Source organism: Chiloscyllium plagiosum, unplaced genomic scaffold, assembly GCF_037043375.1.
Source record: "Chiloscyllium plagiosum isolate Xiang-an unplaced genomic scaffold, Cpla_swu_hap1 HiC_scaffold_30, whole genome shotgun sequence".
NCBI lineage: Eukaryota > Metazoa > Chordata > Chondrichthyes > Orectolobiformes > Hemiscylliidae > Chiloscyllium > Chiloscyllium plagiosum.
Genome location: NW_028270168.1, coordinates 39700767 through 39718419, shown reverse-complemented (window position 1 = coordinate 39718419; position 17653 = coordinate 39700767).

The following is a 17653-nucleotide window of genomic DNA, read 5'->3' as shown; positions in this document are numbered from 1 at the left end:
CTTAGTTATGACTTTACCTTCATGTCACTGATTTCTAAATATGGAGTGCAGCTTATCTTGTGATCCAGTTTTATAAGAAGTCATCTTGCACTTTTAACATCTACAGATATTGTTGTAATCTTTATTTATTATTAAGACATAGCATTGACCTTTAAGTAAAGAAACCTTTAAAGGAGAAACTTGTGTAATCATAAAAGAGAGGCATCAGATTTTACCATTTTATTGTGGCTGCAGGAGAAAGTTGATATCTTGCCAGTACCTTGTGAGCTTATTGGAGGACCTCCTAGGCTTTTTAGACTACTAATGGTTCTTCTATCTATCTGGCAATCTTTCTTATAAGCAGTTTAGTGTCGTCTGACCCTTGTGTATTTTTTTTAAGTAAAGCGTACAGCTTGGCTCGGCATGATATTTAATAAATAGTTGGCCAGTCCTGCTTACAAAGATAAGAGAATGGGGATTTTTAGGCTCAAGAAGCGTCCATTTGGCATATGAACTCTGTGTCCTAATTGATGAATTGCGACCCAATTTCTGTGCCATACCATTTCTTCAAATCTTTCTCTTCCAAAGTTTGTTTTAATGCCTTTTGAGCACATTTAGCCCATTTGCTGTAACACTTTGCTTAATGACTTATTCTTATTGTGCTTTTAGAAAAAAGCATCTGCTTTCTGTTTCTTGATTGTCAATGTCTGAATGTCTGCCCCTTTTTGTTAAAACTCTTCAGTAGAGGTGCAAAACAAGATTTTTCTGAATTCTATACTCCATTTCACAAGCTTGACTATCTTGATAACCATGTCAAAGTTGTTTTCTCTGGAATGACCAATTTCAATAGTTTTTCTCAATTCATTTTTTAAAATTCAGCATTCATCATCGCTTGTTACTGATTTAGCTGTTGGTACTTGACCACATGTTCATGTTGTTTCCATAGCTGGGTTCCTCTTGGTACAAGTAATTTAGCTCTTGTCAGAGGTTATGCCTTGAGAAGTACCACTTAGCATCAAATAAGGCTGAGCATGTACCTACCTATACTCTGTGCCTGACATAATCGGAAGAATTTAAAGGCTAACCATTTCTGCCTTATGAATACAGCTTTTGTAACCATCAAGACATAAATTGGGATTTGAACCTTGATCTTCTAGCTCAGAGACAGTGACACTACCCATTGTGCTATCAAATACCACTTTGGGTAGCCAGGAGAATACAGAGATAGAGTCTGACAATGTCTTGCACAGCCACAATTAAAAATTTTCAAATATATCTTCTGTCCCATTTTCTATATGTACTTTTGTTTTGCTGAAACAAAAGATTGGCTCAACATTTTCAAATTTTGGCCCTGTTAAGTAGCATTCCCAGTGTGGCCAAAAGAATATGGGGTCAAGTTGCATCCTAAGGCATGAGTATTCAAACTAGGCTGACTGAGCACTGCTATGCTGAAGAAGTCCTGTGTTATCAAAGCTGCACTTTAGTTGACATGTCAAGATATGGTTTGTCTAGCTGTCTGAGATTAGATTAGATTAGATTACTTACAGTGTGGAAACAGGCCCTTCGGCCCAACAAGTCCACACCAACCTGCCGAAGCACACCCACCCAGACCCATTCCCCTACATTTACTCCTGCACCTAACACTACGGGCAATTTAGCACGGCCAATTCACCTAACCTGCACATTTCTGGACTGTGGAGGAAACCCACTCAGACACGGGGAGAATGTGCAAACTCCACAGAGTCAGTCGCCTGAGGCGGGAATTTTGGCTCTGTTAAGTAGCATTCTCAGTGGGGCCAAAAGAATATGGGATTCAACTGGACTTTACTGGATGTATCAAAATATTCAAAGAGCAGAGTTTCCTGGTCAATGTTCTGTCCTTAACTGATGAAACCAAGCAAGCTTTATCTACTGCTTGTGGAACATCTGATTGCTGCATTTACTAAACATATTATAATCGTTCCTCTTCAAAACATTTCCCGATATGTGAAATACTTTTAGGAGTTTCAGAAGACCTAAGGTATTTTTTGTTGTTTTAAGTAACAAGGGGTATTTTACAAATTGATGAGTGGTGCTGTACATTCAAGCACTCCTGAATATCTCTCATAACCTTATTACTGAGATTCCAATATGCAGATGAGGCAATATTACAAGGAATTCTATGGGTCAGCTATGATGACAACTTTACTTAATGGGCAAAATTTGTTGGCGAAAATGCAAGTATCACAAGACATGTTATTCATAATAATTGTTGTATTTTTCCAAGTTTCCATTTAGGGTTTTACACTGCAAAGGTGACAGTAGCACCAATAATATATGATGTGCTGTACAGTCATGTACTAACAAATGGCAGTGATGACTAAGTGCACTGTTATCTTTCATTATCTTTTCACCATGTCTATCTCCAGTTGCTGTTGTTAACACTTCCTCAAAAAAGTTTTTAGTTCAGTTATTGCAACTTTCTATCTACACACAGTATTCTAAAGGGTCTGTCTTTCCCATCAATAAATGATTCCTGTATCTGGAATATCTGTGTTCTGGCTCACTGCATGATTGTTCCAATGTTCCACTGTTTACCTTGACAAATTTAGAATTTCCACAAAACTTGATTTACATCCCGTAAAGTGTGAAGCAGAAAGCATTCAATAAAAAAAAGATATCACCACGAAATGAGGCCAAAATGTCACCACTGAATTTTGTGAACGCACCCAATATCATTTTCACTACTCCACTTGTGAACTTAAGGGTTGGTGCCAGAGCGTTTATAACTGCTCGAGATGTTGTTCTATGCTGTAGTTTAATTTTCATTTGCTTATTTTTAGAGGCTGTGAAATTTTATTCAAATTGACATTGTTTTAAAATTTATGACATCTCTTTGGGCTTTTGGGTTAGAATTGTGGCTGTGATTACTTGCAAGCAAATGACATTTTAAGCTGAAAATGACCTTCCACATAATTCAAATTACAAATTTCCTGATGCAATCAGAGTGATTTTTTTTTTGAGATATCTGCCAACTGAAGTGATAAGTGGACTGATCGGTGGGAAAATAGAAAATATGGGTTTCTGCAGACACAAGTATGTTCTAATGGTTAGGCATGTGGCATGTAGTATAATTGGAGAACATAATCACATTGGTCCTTAAGGTCAACAATCTGGACCAACATTTCTGGTCAGTACCCTTTTATAATCTCAAGAATTTTGATTCTGAATGTTGTCTCAACTCAGCAACAAGTATTATTCTACTAGAGAAACCCTAGAATGGTTCGACACTGTACGCCTTCTGCCATCGGACATTAGAATTCAGCCTTGGAGAAAAAAACCTTTGAGTTAAAGATTGTTTAGAAATAACACTACCCTCCAATGGTAAAATGCAGAATCTAAACAGTTCCTTTTTCAGTGGCCTATAACTAGGCCTTCTAAAGCTGGTCAAGGACACTACATGCAAAGGTGACAACTACAATTCATTTGGTGAGAAATTGCCTCTGTAACTACATGAAAATGATGATTTGTTACCAAGGATACGCCATTTTGTTAAGATTCACTTTAGCTCTTGCAAATGACTGAAACTTCACACTTTTGATTACATAATCTTCTCTCAGTTAAAATTGCAGTGTGCGAGGCGAGTGCACTTAGTGCCAGCAATGGATGCTCCTTAATCACAACCATCCTGTTAAATTGATTTTTAAAAATTAGAATGCAAAATGGTTTTGTTGCCTTCCTCATTAATCAACTTATGCATTATGAAAAGAATAGGTTAAAAAGACGGCAGCAACATCATGGTTTTAGATATCTCAAGCAACTCACCAAATGCCTTACTCAGTCATTATAAGTTAATATTTTACAGAAATGTGTTTATTGCAGGACTAATATAAAAATAGATGCACTGGTGCCTATTAGTAAATTATTATTTACCCGATTCAGATTATCGTGGTGACAGTTTTACTTGAAGAGAATTGCTTTGCATGTAACACGCTACAGTGAATTCAATAATCCTCACATTAGGAGCTTCTGTTTTCTGCAGCATACAAACAGTAGCAATTTTGGCAGTAAATAACCTGATGGTACAAATGCCGTTAACAGGAGTCTAGTAGTCTCTGATGTGCAACATTGGCCCTGATTCCAAATCTGAATAAGCAGAAATTCCATTCTGCAGATTTCCAGAAGTTTCAACAGGATCTAAGGCACAGCTTTTGGTATTTTAAATTGTCCATTTACTTGCATTTTTCACTTTGTTTACGTAAAGTGAAATTGGAAAATCATGAATTTTTGCAAAACAATACGTCACTAGCGCAAAACAGAGCATGTATTTTGTTCAAAGGATCTCATTAAAATACCATGTGTTATAATGTGGAAATGTCAGAGGTTGCAAACTCTTAGGGTGCAATTTTCTGTTCCTGGAGGTGGCTAGAATAATGGTGGGCATAATGATTTGATTAGGCGAGAACCCAAGAACAATACTCTCATTTTTGAGATCAACTTGAGCAATCAAGCCCTCCCTGCTCAGAAGGCGAGATGACCTTGTTGCCATCAGACAGCAAGAAGCCTATCTTCATGAATTATGTTATTACTTGCACAACTCACTGGAATTAACTTTTCTTTCTCAATAAAATTCTGCCCAATCAGGGTAGTGATACTGCAGAAATATTATTACATACAGCAAGCTCATAGTAGTCTTCTGCCACAAATCTAGGTGAGTACATTGCTTTGGCTGCCTTTCGTGAAACATTGTTAATGCTATCTTCACAGCTGTTAAGTCTACAGCTGAATCCATCTCATTGATACCACATTTGCTCAATTCATTGGAGCTGATTGGTACTGGTTCTTATTCTACTACAGAAAAAGGAGTTCACTAATTCAGTCTATGGCTAACTGGTTAAGACATTTCTATAACTTTTTAACATATACAAATATGTGGTAAAGTTAACAAAATAAAAACAAATAAATGAATAATACAGTTAAAGCTCAGAGTGGCAACACTAAACAACACTTTTCACTGTAGTTGTAGTAAATATATGTGACAATAAATCAAATTTTAAAGATGGCACTGTGAGTGATGTGTCAAGGCTGCAGCATGTGGAAACTCCTGGATGCCATTATGAGTAAGGACAAACACATCTGCAGCAAAGTGTTTCAGCTCAAGTTATGAGCTGGGGACTAAATGACAGATATTGCGATTGTTAAAGGGGAGGGGAAGGGTGTGTGTACGGGTACATTACCTGGATTATTTGTACAAGGAAGCAGTTACAACATTTTGGATCGGGTCTTCTGCTGTGTTAATTGGTCAGGGACGGAAGAGTGTGACTATGAATGAAACACGTGAAGGTAGTTTTAAGGCAGTACAGGAGTGTTAACCTCTGCAATTGTTCAATGAGGTATTCTCAGCCTGTTTGGATGGCAACAGAGATTGTAGGTTAGACAAGCAAACAGACCATAGCTTTGTGGTACAGGAAGTCATTCAAATGGAGGGAGCATCAAGCCAAATAGCAGGTTTAGTAGATTAGCACTGTTCTTAGCAGAAAAGAGCAAGTATCCAGAAGTTCTGTTGTCTGACTGGTAACAAGGTTTGGGACATCTGCTCAATGCTAGAAAGGAACTATAGTGACAGGGGAGGGAGGGAGTTGTAGTGGGGTTCAGGTGTGGGAAATCCATGTACATAACAATGATCTGGGTTAAACCCTGGGTTAATTTCTGTACATTCGAGTGTATGAGAAGCTAGGAAGATTTCATCCTATATAAATATGCAAAAATGAGCGGCAGGTCAGATGATCAATCAGAATGTTTTTTAAAATAGGCAGCAAATGATTGAAAGGTTAATCACAAGGAAGAAATTAGAGTATGAGAGGAATCTAGTTCAATGTAAGGAAAGATATCAAGATTTTCTATAAGTACTTAAAATGTAAAATCTTAAGTAAAATGACTGTTTCTCTATTACAATAGATGCCAAAGAAACACAAGAAGGAATTAACAAAAATGTTTAAAATATCTGTGAATTAGGAGGTGAAGGAGAGAGGTCAACTTCATGAAATGTTAATCACAAGGGAAATGGGACTAAGCAAACTGAAACTGTGGCCTGACAAATGCCTAGGTTCAGATGGATCTCATCCCACAGTCTTTAAGGATGTGGCAAGGGAGATATGGTTGGGTCGGTGTTAATTTTCCAAAATGCCCTAAAAAAAAGGCTCCATCAGAATGGAAAGTAGCAAATATAACTCTTCAAGAAGGAAGAGAGACAGAGGACAGGAAACTATAAGCTAGTTAACTTCGTATCTCTCTTGGGAAGGTGTTAGAGTAGATCAACTAGGAGATTATAGCTGTACTCTTACGAATGAAAAAGTAATGTGGAAGATTCAGCATAATTTCATCAAAGGGGAATGATACTTAACCTAATTTATGGGAGTAACATGTGCTGTGGATTGAGGGAACTATGTAGATACATTTTATCTGGATTTCTGGAAGACACTTACTAAGGTGCCACCTCAAAGGTTATTGTAGAAAATAAATGTTCGTAGTTTAGGAGGTAACACCTTAGTGTGGATGGCTGACGGAAAACAATGTAAGGATAAATCGGTGCATATCTGATTGGGAGGATGTGATGAGTGGAGTCCTCATGGTCTGTATTGGGGATTCCACATATTAAATTTACATCAATGACCTAGATGAGGGCAGTGAAGTTATGGCAGCTACGCTCACAGATCACAGGTCACACCAAGACAAGTTGCAAAGTATGATGTAAAGCATGCACAAAGAGATTGTAGATGTATACATATAGACAGATTAAATGAATGAGCAAAGATAGAGAATAATATGGGAAAATGTAAAGTTGTTTGTTTTAATAGGAAGAATGCAGAAACCAGGCATTACTTAAATAGAAAATAAATGTGGGATGTTGAAGGACGTGGATGTTTAAGTGTATGAATCATAAAAGGTTATTATGTAAGTATTAGACATATTTAAGAAGACCAATGAGGTGCTATCCTTTATTGTAAGAAGAATTGAACCTAAAAGTAAGGATGTGATGCTTCCTTTTATACAGGTGAGTACTGAGTGTAGTTTTGGTCTTCAGGTGAAGGAAAAGTTGCAAGTGGATTGGAGGAAGTTTAGAGAAGGTTGGTACCTGGAATGAACACAATGCCATATGAGGATAGGTTGGGCTTCGACTGGAGTTCAGAACAGTAAGGGGTGAGTTGATTGATGTGTACAAGATAATGAACAGTCTTGACAAGGTGGAGTGGGAAGGATATTTCCTCTTACAAGTCAACCCAGAGCGAGTGGGCATTAATGTGAAATTAGTTAACATGCTTATGAATACACTACATTAATGCAGGTCTGCCATCTGCAGCTGGGGTGATAGGAGCCCACTGATTGGTATGCCCTGCAGACTTTGCAGGTCCTAGCAGGTGAATTCTGGGATGGGCTGGCTTTGAGGGCACCTTCTTTGGCCTCTGCTACACCAGGCAATGAGGTTACTGGGGGAGGTGGCGGGACAGGCACATGCTCTGAGCAGAAGTTCTGGGCCACCAGGCGATCACCTTGCCCTACTGTCCTCAGCCTGCCTCATTGAGAAGGTGGGAAAACTAGAGTCCGGTGGAGGTGCCCTGATCCTCTTTCACCTTGGCATGGATGCTGAGAATTATGCCAAGAGTGGTGGACTGTAGGCTTTAGAGCCAATCGGGTAGTTAGTAAGCATTCTGCTGGAGGTCCATTCATTTCATATAGATAGCCAAATCCTTGCATAATGCAGTCACCACAATCGTGAGAACACTGACAGACTGGAAAGATCATAGGAACATGAGAAATAGGAGCATGAGTAGGACATTTGTCTCCTGGAGCCTGCCTCACCATTCTGTTTATAGAATTCTACATTCAGTAAAATCATGGCTGATCTGACTTCGGCGTCAGTTCAATTTTTATGGAGGCACCTCAGCCCTCAACTTCACTCTTTCAAAACTCTATCAACCTCCTCTCTAAATCGATTTCGGTAACTGTTCCATCTTTCTCTCTAGTTTGCTGAAGGCCTCTTGCACACCAGCCTGTTGCTCTTCAAGAGAGTCGGGGGGGCAGAGGTGAGTGTAGTGACCATCATTAAGAATAAGATGCTGGGAAAGCTAAAAGAGCTGAAGTTTGATAAATCACCAGGACCAGATGGTCTACGCCCCAGGATTCTGAAGGGGATAGCTGAGGAGATTGTGCAGTCATCAGTGTTCCTTCAGGAAGGACTGGAGTTGGGGAGGGTCCCAGAGGACTGGAAAATGGCCAATGACCAGTCAGACCGGGAACATTCCTCGTCACAATGGATGTTTCTGCACTCTACATCAGCATCCCCCACAGCTGTTGTAACCCCCTTGTTCAAGAAAGGATCAAGGCAAAAGATGGAAAATTATAGGCCAATCAGCTTAACCTCAGTTGTTGGTAAAATTCTAGAACCCATCATTAAGGATGAGGTTTCTAAATTCTTGGAAGAGCAGAGTCTGATTAGAACAAGTCAACATGGATTTAGTAAAGGGAGGTCATGCCTGACAAACCTGTTGGAATTTTTTGAAGAGGTAACAAGTAGGTTAGACCAGGGAAACCCAGTGGATGTGGTCTATCTAGACTTTCAAAAGGCCTTTGATAAGGTGCCACACGGGAGGCTGCTGAGGGCCCATGGTGTTCGAGGTGAGCTGCTGGGATGGATTGAGGATTGGCTGTCTAACAGAAGGCAGAGAGTTGGGATAAAAGGTTCTTTTTCAGAATGGCAGCCGGTGACGAGCGGTGTCCCGCAGGGTTCGGTGCTGGGGCCACAGCTGTTCGCATTATATATTAATGATTTGGATGAGGGAACCGGGGGCATTCTAGCGAAGTTTGCCGATGATACGAAGTTAGGTGGACAGGCAGGTAGTACTGAGGAAGTGGGGAGGCTACAGAAGGATCTAGACAGGTTGGGAGAGTGGTCCAGGAAATGGCTGATGGAATTTAACGTGAGCAAGTGCGAGGTCTTGCACTTTGGCAAAAAGAATAAAAGCATAGACTACTTTCTAAATGGTGAGAAAATTAATAAAGCCAAAGCACAAAGGGATCTGGGAGTGCTAGTCGAGGATTCTCTAAAGGTAAACATGCAGGTTGAGTCCGTGATTAAGAAAGCGAATGCAATGTTGTCTCTTATCTCAAGAGGGTTGGAATATAAAAGCAGAGATGTACTACTAAGACTTTATAAAGCTCTGGTTAGGCCCCATTTGGAGTACTGTGTCCAGTTTTGGTCCCCACACCTCAGGAAGGACATACTGGCACTGGAACGTGTCCAGTGGAGATTCACACGGATGATCCCTGGAATGACAGGTCTAACATATGAGGAACGGCTGAGGATACTGGGATTGTATTCGTTGGAGTTTAGAAGATTAAGGGGAGACTTAATAGAGACGTACAAAATAATACATGGCTTGGAAAAGGTGGATGCTAGGAAATTGTTTCCATTAGACGAGGAGACTAGGACCCGTGGACACAGCCTTAGAATTAGAGGGGGTCATTTCAGAACAGAAATGCGGAGACATTTCTTCAGCCAGAGAGTGGTGGGCCTGTGGAATTCATTGCCATGGAGTGCAGTGGAAGCCGGGACGCTAAATGTCTTCAAGGCCGAGATTGATAGATTCTTGTTGTCTAGAGGAATTAAGGGCTACGGGGAGAACGCTGGTAAGTGGAGCTGAAATGCGCATCAGCCATGATTGAATGGCGGAGTGGACTCGATGGGCCGAATGGCCTTACTTCCACTCCTATGTCTTATGGTCTTATGGTCTTATGGTAACAGCCCTATTTAAGAAGGGAGGGAGGCAGTAGAAGGAAACAATTGGCTCGTAAATCTGACCTTAGACATTGGTAAGATTTTAGAATCCATTATTAAGAGATTGCGGAGTCCTTGGAAGCACATGATAACGTTGAACTCAGTCAGCATGGCTTTGTGGAGGAGAGGTCGTGTCTGACAAAATTGTTAGAATTCTTTGAGGAGGCAATGATCAAGTGAGGTAAAGAAGAGCCAGTGGATGTGATCGATTTGGATTTCCAGAATACCTCTGACAAGATGCTATACAGGAGGCTGCTCAAGAAGATAAGAGCCCATGGTGTTGAGGGCAAGGTACTGGCATGAATAAAGGATCATCTGACTGGCAGAAGGCAGAGAGTAGGGATAATGGGGTCTTTTTTTCAGGATGGCAGCCAATGACTAATGGAGTTCTGCTGTGGTCTGTGTTGGGACTACAACTATTCACATTATACATTAATGATCTGTACGAAGGAACTCGGGGCACTGTTGCTAAGTTTGCAGATGACACAAAGATAGGTGGACGGATAGATAATGTTGAGGAAGCAGGGAGGATGCAGAAGGACTTGGATAGGCCAGGAATGGCAATGTGTGACGTTATGCACACTTTGGTCAGAGGAATAGGGATGTAGATTATTTTATAAACAGGGAAAGGCTTTGGAAATCTGAGACACAAAGGGACTTGGGAGTCCTGGCTTAAGATTCTCTTAAAGGTTAACATGTAGGTTAAGTTGGCAATTAGGAAGGCAAAAGCAACAATTGCATTCACTTCAAGAGGACTAGAAGACAAAAGCAGAGATATACTGCTGAGGCTGTATTAGGGCTCTGGTTACATTGCATTTCGAATGTTGAGCAGTTTTGGGGCTTGTACCCAAGGAAGGATGTGCTGGCCTTGGAGGGGGTTCAGAGGAGGTGTACAAGAGCAATCCCAGGTATGAAAGGCTTGTCCTTTGAGGACCAGTTGATGACATTTGGTCTGTACCTGGAATTGAGAAGGATTGGGGAGGATATGATTGAAACACATAGAATACTACAATGTCTGGATAAGACATGGATAAGATGTTTCCATGAAAAGGAGGGACTAGGACTCAAGGACAGTGAAGGACATAGGCCTCACTGAAAGGATGACTCTTTAGAATTGAGATGAGGAGGAATTTCTTCAGCCAGAGGGACTCTGTGGAACTCATTGCCTTCGAATGCTGAGGAAGTCAAGTCATTGAGTGTATTTAAGACAGGGATAGATAGGTTCTTGACGAGTAAGAACATTAAGGGCCACAGGCAGAAGGCAGGAGAATAAGTTCGAGAAACACATCAGCCATGATTGAATGGTGAAGTATATTCAATAGGTTGAATGGCCTAATTCTATTCCTATGTCTGATGGTCTTTCCATGATCTCTCTGCAGGCTGCACATTATCAGATATGGATGAGTACAGAGGCATGCTTTTGTATGTGGCTGAGCAGGTACCTGATATCTTCAGACCTTGGAATGTCAGAGACTTGGGTATTTCCTCCTTCACTGACTGCAGACATGAGACAATGATGTGCTCACCAGATTATGTCTCTGACATGCTATCTGCTCAGGAAGTTCCTGTGCTGGTGGATGGATGTTGATGAATCCTCTGAGTGTTCACAGACTTCATCTTCAAAAATGGTGTTATTGCAATGGTGGAAGTAAGAGCTTAAAAATGTGTTGCTGGAAAAGCGCAGCAGGTCAGGCAGCATCAAAGGAACAGGAGAATTGATGTTTCAGGCATAAGCCCTTCTTCCTGCCCTTCTTATGCCCGAAACGTCGATTCTCCTGTTCCTTTGATGCTGCCTGACCTGCTGCGCTTTTCCAGCAACACATTTTTAAGCTCTGATCTCCAGCATCTGCAGTCTTCACTTTCTCCATGGTGGAAGTAAGTGCTTGTCTCTTCGTTGGGTATGTGGAACAGTCCAGCTACACCGGCACCATTCCTCAACTTTTCCACCACTACATTAATGACTGTATCAGCGCCACCTCGTGCTCTCACAAGGAGGTTGAACAGTTCATCAATTTCACCAACATTTTCCACCTCGACCTTAAGATCACCTGGTCCATCTCGGACACCTCCTTCCCCTTGCTGGACCTCTCCATCTCCATTAATGGTGACCGACTCAACATGGCCATCTTCTACAAACTCACTGACTCCCACAGCTACCTGGGCTACACCTCCTCCCACACTGCCTCCTGTAAAAATGCTATCCCTTATTCCCATAACTTCTGCCTCTGCCGCATCTGCTCCCAGGAGGACCAGTTCCAACACAGAACACACCAGATGGCCTCCTTCTTCAAAGACCACAATTCCTCCTCTCACATGGTCAATGCTGCCCTCCAGCGCATCTCATCCATTCCTGCACTTCCGCCCTCAAACCCCACCCCTCCAACCGCAACAAAGACAGAACACTCCTGGTCCTCACCTTCCAGCCCACCAAGTACTGTATACATTTTATCATCTTCTGCCATTTCCGCCACCCATGAATGGACCTCACCACTAAAGATATATTTCCCTCCCACCCCTATCCGCTTTCCATAAAGACCATCCCCTCTATGACTCTGTTGTCAGGTCCACGCTCCTCCCACCAACCCACCCTCCCCTCCTGGCACTTTCCCTTGCCACTGCAAGAATTGAAAAACTTGTGTCCACACCTTCCCCCTAACCTCCGTCCAAGGTCCCAAAAGCGCCCTGCACATCCATCAAATTTTCACCTGCACTTTCACTCGTGTCATTTACTGTATCTGTTGCTCCCGATGCAGTCTCCTCTACATTGGGGAGACAGGACGCCTACTTGCATAATACTTCAGAGAACATTTCTGGAAACATACATGAAGCAACCCCACTGCCCTGTGGCTGAACACTTTAACTGCCCCTCCCATTCCACCAAAGATATGCAGGTTCTGGGCCTCCTCCATTGCCAAACCCTAATCACCTGACACCTGGAGGAAGAATGCTTCATCTTCCACCTTGGGACCCTCCAACCACATGGGATTTTAATATTGGCTTCACTAGTTTCCCCATCTCCCCTCCCCCCACCTTATCCCAGATCCAACCTTCTAACTTGACACCGCCCTCATGACCTGTGTTACCTGTCCATATTACTTACCACCTATCTGGTCCACCCACCTCTCTGACCTATCACCATTACCCCCATCTTCATCAACCTATTGCACTCTCAGGTACCTTCCCCCCAGCCCCACCCTCCTGTCATTTATCTCTCTGCCCGCTTGGCTCACAAGCCTCATTCCTGATGAAGGGTTTATGCCCAAAACATTGACTGTCCTGTTCCTCAGATGCTGCCTGACTTGCTGTGCTTTTCCAGTACCACACTTTTGACTCTTATTGCAATGATTCTCAGTATATGGCTTCTTTCACTGGGCTTTCTCCTAGGTGCTGCTAGTGCCTGCAGAAGAGAATAAAATGGAGCTGGTGAAGCTGCACAATAGCTTGTCAATGCATTTGCCTTTGAGGCCATCTGAGAAGATCAGACCATAATGTTGTTTGCTGGGTTCCTGGATCATTTTGCCTCTCCATATTTACAGAAATAGCCTTAGCCTTCAAAAGGGTGTGTGGGTTTAAAGAACAAAGAACAGTACAGCACAGGAACAGGCCCTTTGACCCACCAGGACTGTGCTTTCTCAACTAAAAACCTCTTGTCTCTACATGATCCACATCCTTGCCTATTCATAAACCAGTCATGATTTGTCCTAAAGATTATTATTGTATCTGCTTCCACTTCATCTTTCCGCAGCGCATTCCAGGTACCTACCACCTTACGTGTAAAAGTCTTGCCTCTCCCATCTCTTTTAAGCTTGCCCCGTTTTACATTTAACCTATTGTTATGACATGGGGTAAACTCCTCTGCTAATTTAAACCAGCAACACAGAAAAGATTCACCCTGTGCTGTAGTCTGTTAAAACTCGCGAAGCAAAGAACTATCCTAAAATTCACTATTTAAAGTAAAAATTAACAACTTTTTTAAAAGTTGAACAGAGAATATTAACTAACAACAATTTCCAACTCCTTTCTCTTAAATCTATTTTTTACCTCCCCCTCAAAATACTGGTCTGTTGAACATCCCAATTATTATTTACCCCAAACAAAAATCATGTTTCAAAGCTGTGCTGAGTGCCCTCTGTAGGTTTTCCTCAACTCTCCAGGTTGAGTTTGATGTTTTTTTTCTGTGTAACTCCTTCTCCAGACAGGTACATCTCAGACAGCTCTTACTAGCAGCCTATATCTGTTGGTCTTCTGGCAGTTCTCTTTGCTGCTCTGACTAACTGTTCAAAATGTCTGATATTTATACCCCAAAACAGTGAATCATTGTATGGGTGGCATGGTGGCTCAGTGGTTAGCACTGCTGCCTCACAGCACCAGTGACCCGGGTTCAATTCCTACCTCAGGTGATTGTCTATGTGGAGTTTGCATATTCTCCCTATGTCTGTGTGCGTTTCCTCCCACAATCCAAAGATGTGCAGGCCAGATGAATTGGCCATGTTAAATTGCCCCTACAATTAGGTGCATTAGTCAGGGGTAAAAGTAGGGGAATGGGTCTGGGTGGGTTGCTCTTCAGAGGGTTGGTGTGGACTTGTTGGGCCAAAGGGCCTGTTTCCATACTGTAGATAATCTAATCTTCATTGGTTTAGTATTGTCAAAACATTATCTTTTTTGATTTGATTGGGTTTTTGTAACTTGGGGCATAATTTAAACTGATTGGTCAAATTCGAATTTGTATTTTTGCATCCTGGCAACACAGCTTTTAGCTGTTTTGACCAAATGTTACATTGTTACCTTGTTCTGGTCTCTCTAAGCGCTTGCTAGCTTTTTAACTCTCTTAAAGTTACATCTTCATAACTTTATGTTCCCCAGTAATTGATATTTATACTCTCAGAGAAAGGCTCCAGTTATCCATTCCTCTCATAATTTTTAAACTTCTCCTACTTCAATGTTCTAGTGAAAACAAACTAAGTTTATCCAATCTCTCCTCATAGTTAATACCCTCAAAACCAGGCAAAATCATGATAAGCTTTTTCTGTACACTCTCTGAAGCCTCCACAACTTTCTGGTGGTGTGGTGACCAGAACTGTGCACAATATTCTAAATGTCGCCTAACTAGAGTTCTGTATAGCTGCCACATGACTTGCCAAGTTTTAGACTGTATGCCCAACCAATGAAGGCAAGCATGTTACACGACTTCCTGACCACCTTGTCCACTTGTGTTGCCACTTTTAGAGAACAGTGGACCTATGCCGAGTTTCCCCTAATTTGATGCAACTAAGGGTTCTACTATTTACTGTATCTACTGTACTATCTACTGTATCCAGCATTAGATCTCCTAAAATGCATCACCTCTCATCTGTCTCCATCTGCCATTTCTCTGTCCAAGTCTCCAGTCTATCTATTTCCTGTTGTCTCCTTTTGGCAATTCAATTCACTGTCCGCAGCTCCCCCAAGCTTTGTTTTGTCCACAAACATACTAATCAACCCACCTATATTCTCCCCTCAATCATCTACATATATATATAATATAATATATATATATATTACAAGCAACAGGCATCCCAGCACTGATCCCTGTGGAACACCACTTGTCACAAATCTCCAGTCAGATAAATATTCTTGACCGCTACATTCTGTCTTCTCTGACTAAACGAGTTCCATATCTATTTTGCTTCCCTGCATGGTTGTGGGCCAATTTTCCCTGCAATGAGTTGAAGAGAAGGATTGAGTTTGAAGGCAATGGGTACAGCAACAGCACTTTGTGTTTATGCGTAGCCATACAAGGTGGTGAACCAGTCACAACAAGTGAGTTGAGAATGTATGTGAGCACATGAGCACATGTGTTGCCTAAACCTCTAGGCTGTTACCTTTTGTGAGATGCTTTTAGAGCGGGTGAGTTAGACTGAGTGTTGCCCTGTAGGTGTGAGGCAGAGGAGTGAAAATGGGCACCGTTGGCCTCTGAGCATTGAAATCATTTATTTCCTTGCAACGTTGATGAGGGGCAGTGGCCCCTTACTGTCACTGTTACTTTCAGCCCAGCTAGACGGGTTTGATGGAACGGCCTCTGGGTGCCATTTTTCAGGAAGAAAATCTCTCTTCTGTCATTGACTCCATCCAGTATTAATTGTAAATGAGGAGTCACTGAATTGAGGGGCAAGCTTCTGCTTCTTGAGACATACCTTTGTTGTTAGGCAGTGGGGATGACCACCTTGGAAGCTCCTGGCCAGTAAAGTGGTAGCCTTTAAAAATGGCAGCAGAAACTAAACTCTGGAATGTGCCATCATGTTTACTCACACATGCAGTTCAGAATCCTTTTTGCAACATTTTGCTTCTGTAGATAGAGGTCAGAAACACACAATTGAGTTAATTTGGCTTATTTTTCCAGACACTGTAAGTAATGCTACTACGTTTCCTTTGATTCATTTCTTGTATCAAAGGTTTGTACTTGTACCTAAGATGGCAGCCATTAAAAGGCAGCCATTATAAAAGCTTTTCACTGTACACCTATACTGAAGTACACGTGACAATAAAGGATGTTCTAAATTCTAATTTCAAAGGCATTGGTGGATGTCACACCTCCCAGGATGCACGTGGCTGTAAAATGGAAAATCTCAATCTCAGTTGGAAGCAGGTCATTTGGCCCACCAAGTCCATACCAACCCTCCAAAGAGATTCCCATCCATACCGACACTCCTACCCTGTCCCTATAACCCTGCAGGATTGCAGAGCTACAGTCTTGCTTCATTAGAAATTTAAATTATTCACATAATTAATTTTGAAGCTGTCACGTAAGTTAATAAAGATATCCATCACGATGAGCCACTTGCCACAGAAATGGAATTCTTCCATGAAATTCTGGGAAATTGTCCATGGGGCTTTGCCAGAAAACACTCAGGGTTGGTGCTGAAGGCACCCGAGTTGGTGTAAGCTTTGAATTTCAAAGCCAGAGAAAGTGAGAAAGCTGGAAACAGTCATGGGGCTGAAGCAAAAGGCAAATCAAAAGGCTTGGATATTTGAGGTACAGGCTTTACTTAAGTGCAGGCAGAAATGGTTACTACAGATGCTAGAGATTAGAGTCAAGATTAGAGTGATGCTGGAAAAGCACAGCAGGTCAGGCAACATCTGAGGAACAGGAAAATCAAAGTTTCGGGCAAAAACTCTTCATCAGGGCTTTTCCAGCACCACTCTAATCTTGACTTTAAGTAAGTGCAGTAAAGTTCAACCTGACAAATCAAAATTGCAAGGTCCTTAAAGAGAAAAAGTGGAGATTCACTTTGACTGGAAGACAGTGGAAGGACCTCAAGAAAGCTACTATCTAAGGAACACTGTGGAAAATCAAAGTAAGTTCATGAGTATTGTACCATCTTGCTTTGGCCCCAGTAAGTAAAGGAATTTTTTAGGGCCTTATAAGTAACTAAGGACTTTCTGGGGAAGTAAAACTGCAAATGAAAATGTTCAGTTCAGATTTTATTTTTAAAGTATAAATAATTGTGTTTGTTTTAGAAGATAAAGAATAAGATTGTCACTTTTAGGATAGAAATTCGTTATTGTTTGCTTTGTCTAACACTTGTACAGTGATATCATTAGTTTAAACTGTAAAGACTTGTGGCTTCATTCTTTGAGAAAATAACAGGATTTGGAATTTCCCTTAACAGCCACTAAAGGGATAGTAACAAAATGCCAATGCTTTGATGTAGGATGCCTCTAAGCTAACTTACATTTGTTGTTTTGGTGGAAATCAGTGCTTATCATGAGGCTGTGCTGAACACACTTTATGAGCAGGATCTGCTCATCTGGATTGACTTCTTCTTCCTTGTGTTTTTTTAACCCCAGTGGGTCTGGTCCATACATCAGAATTATGGCCAA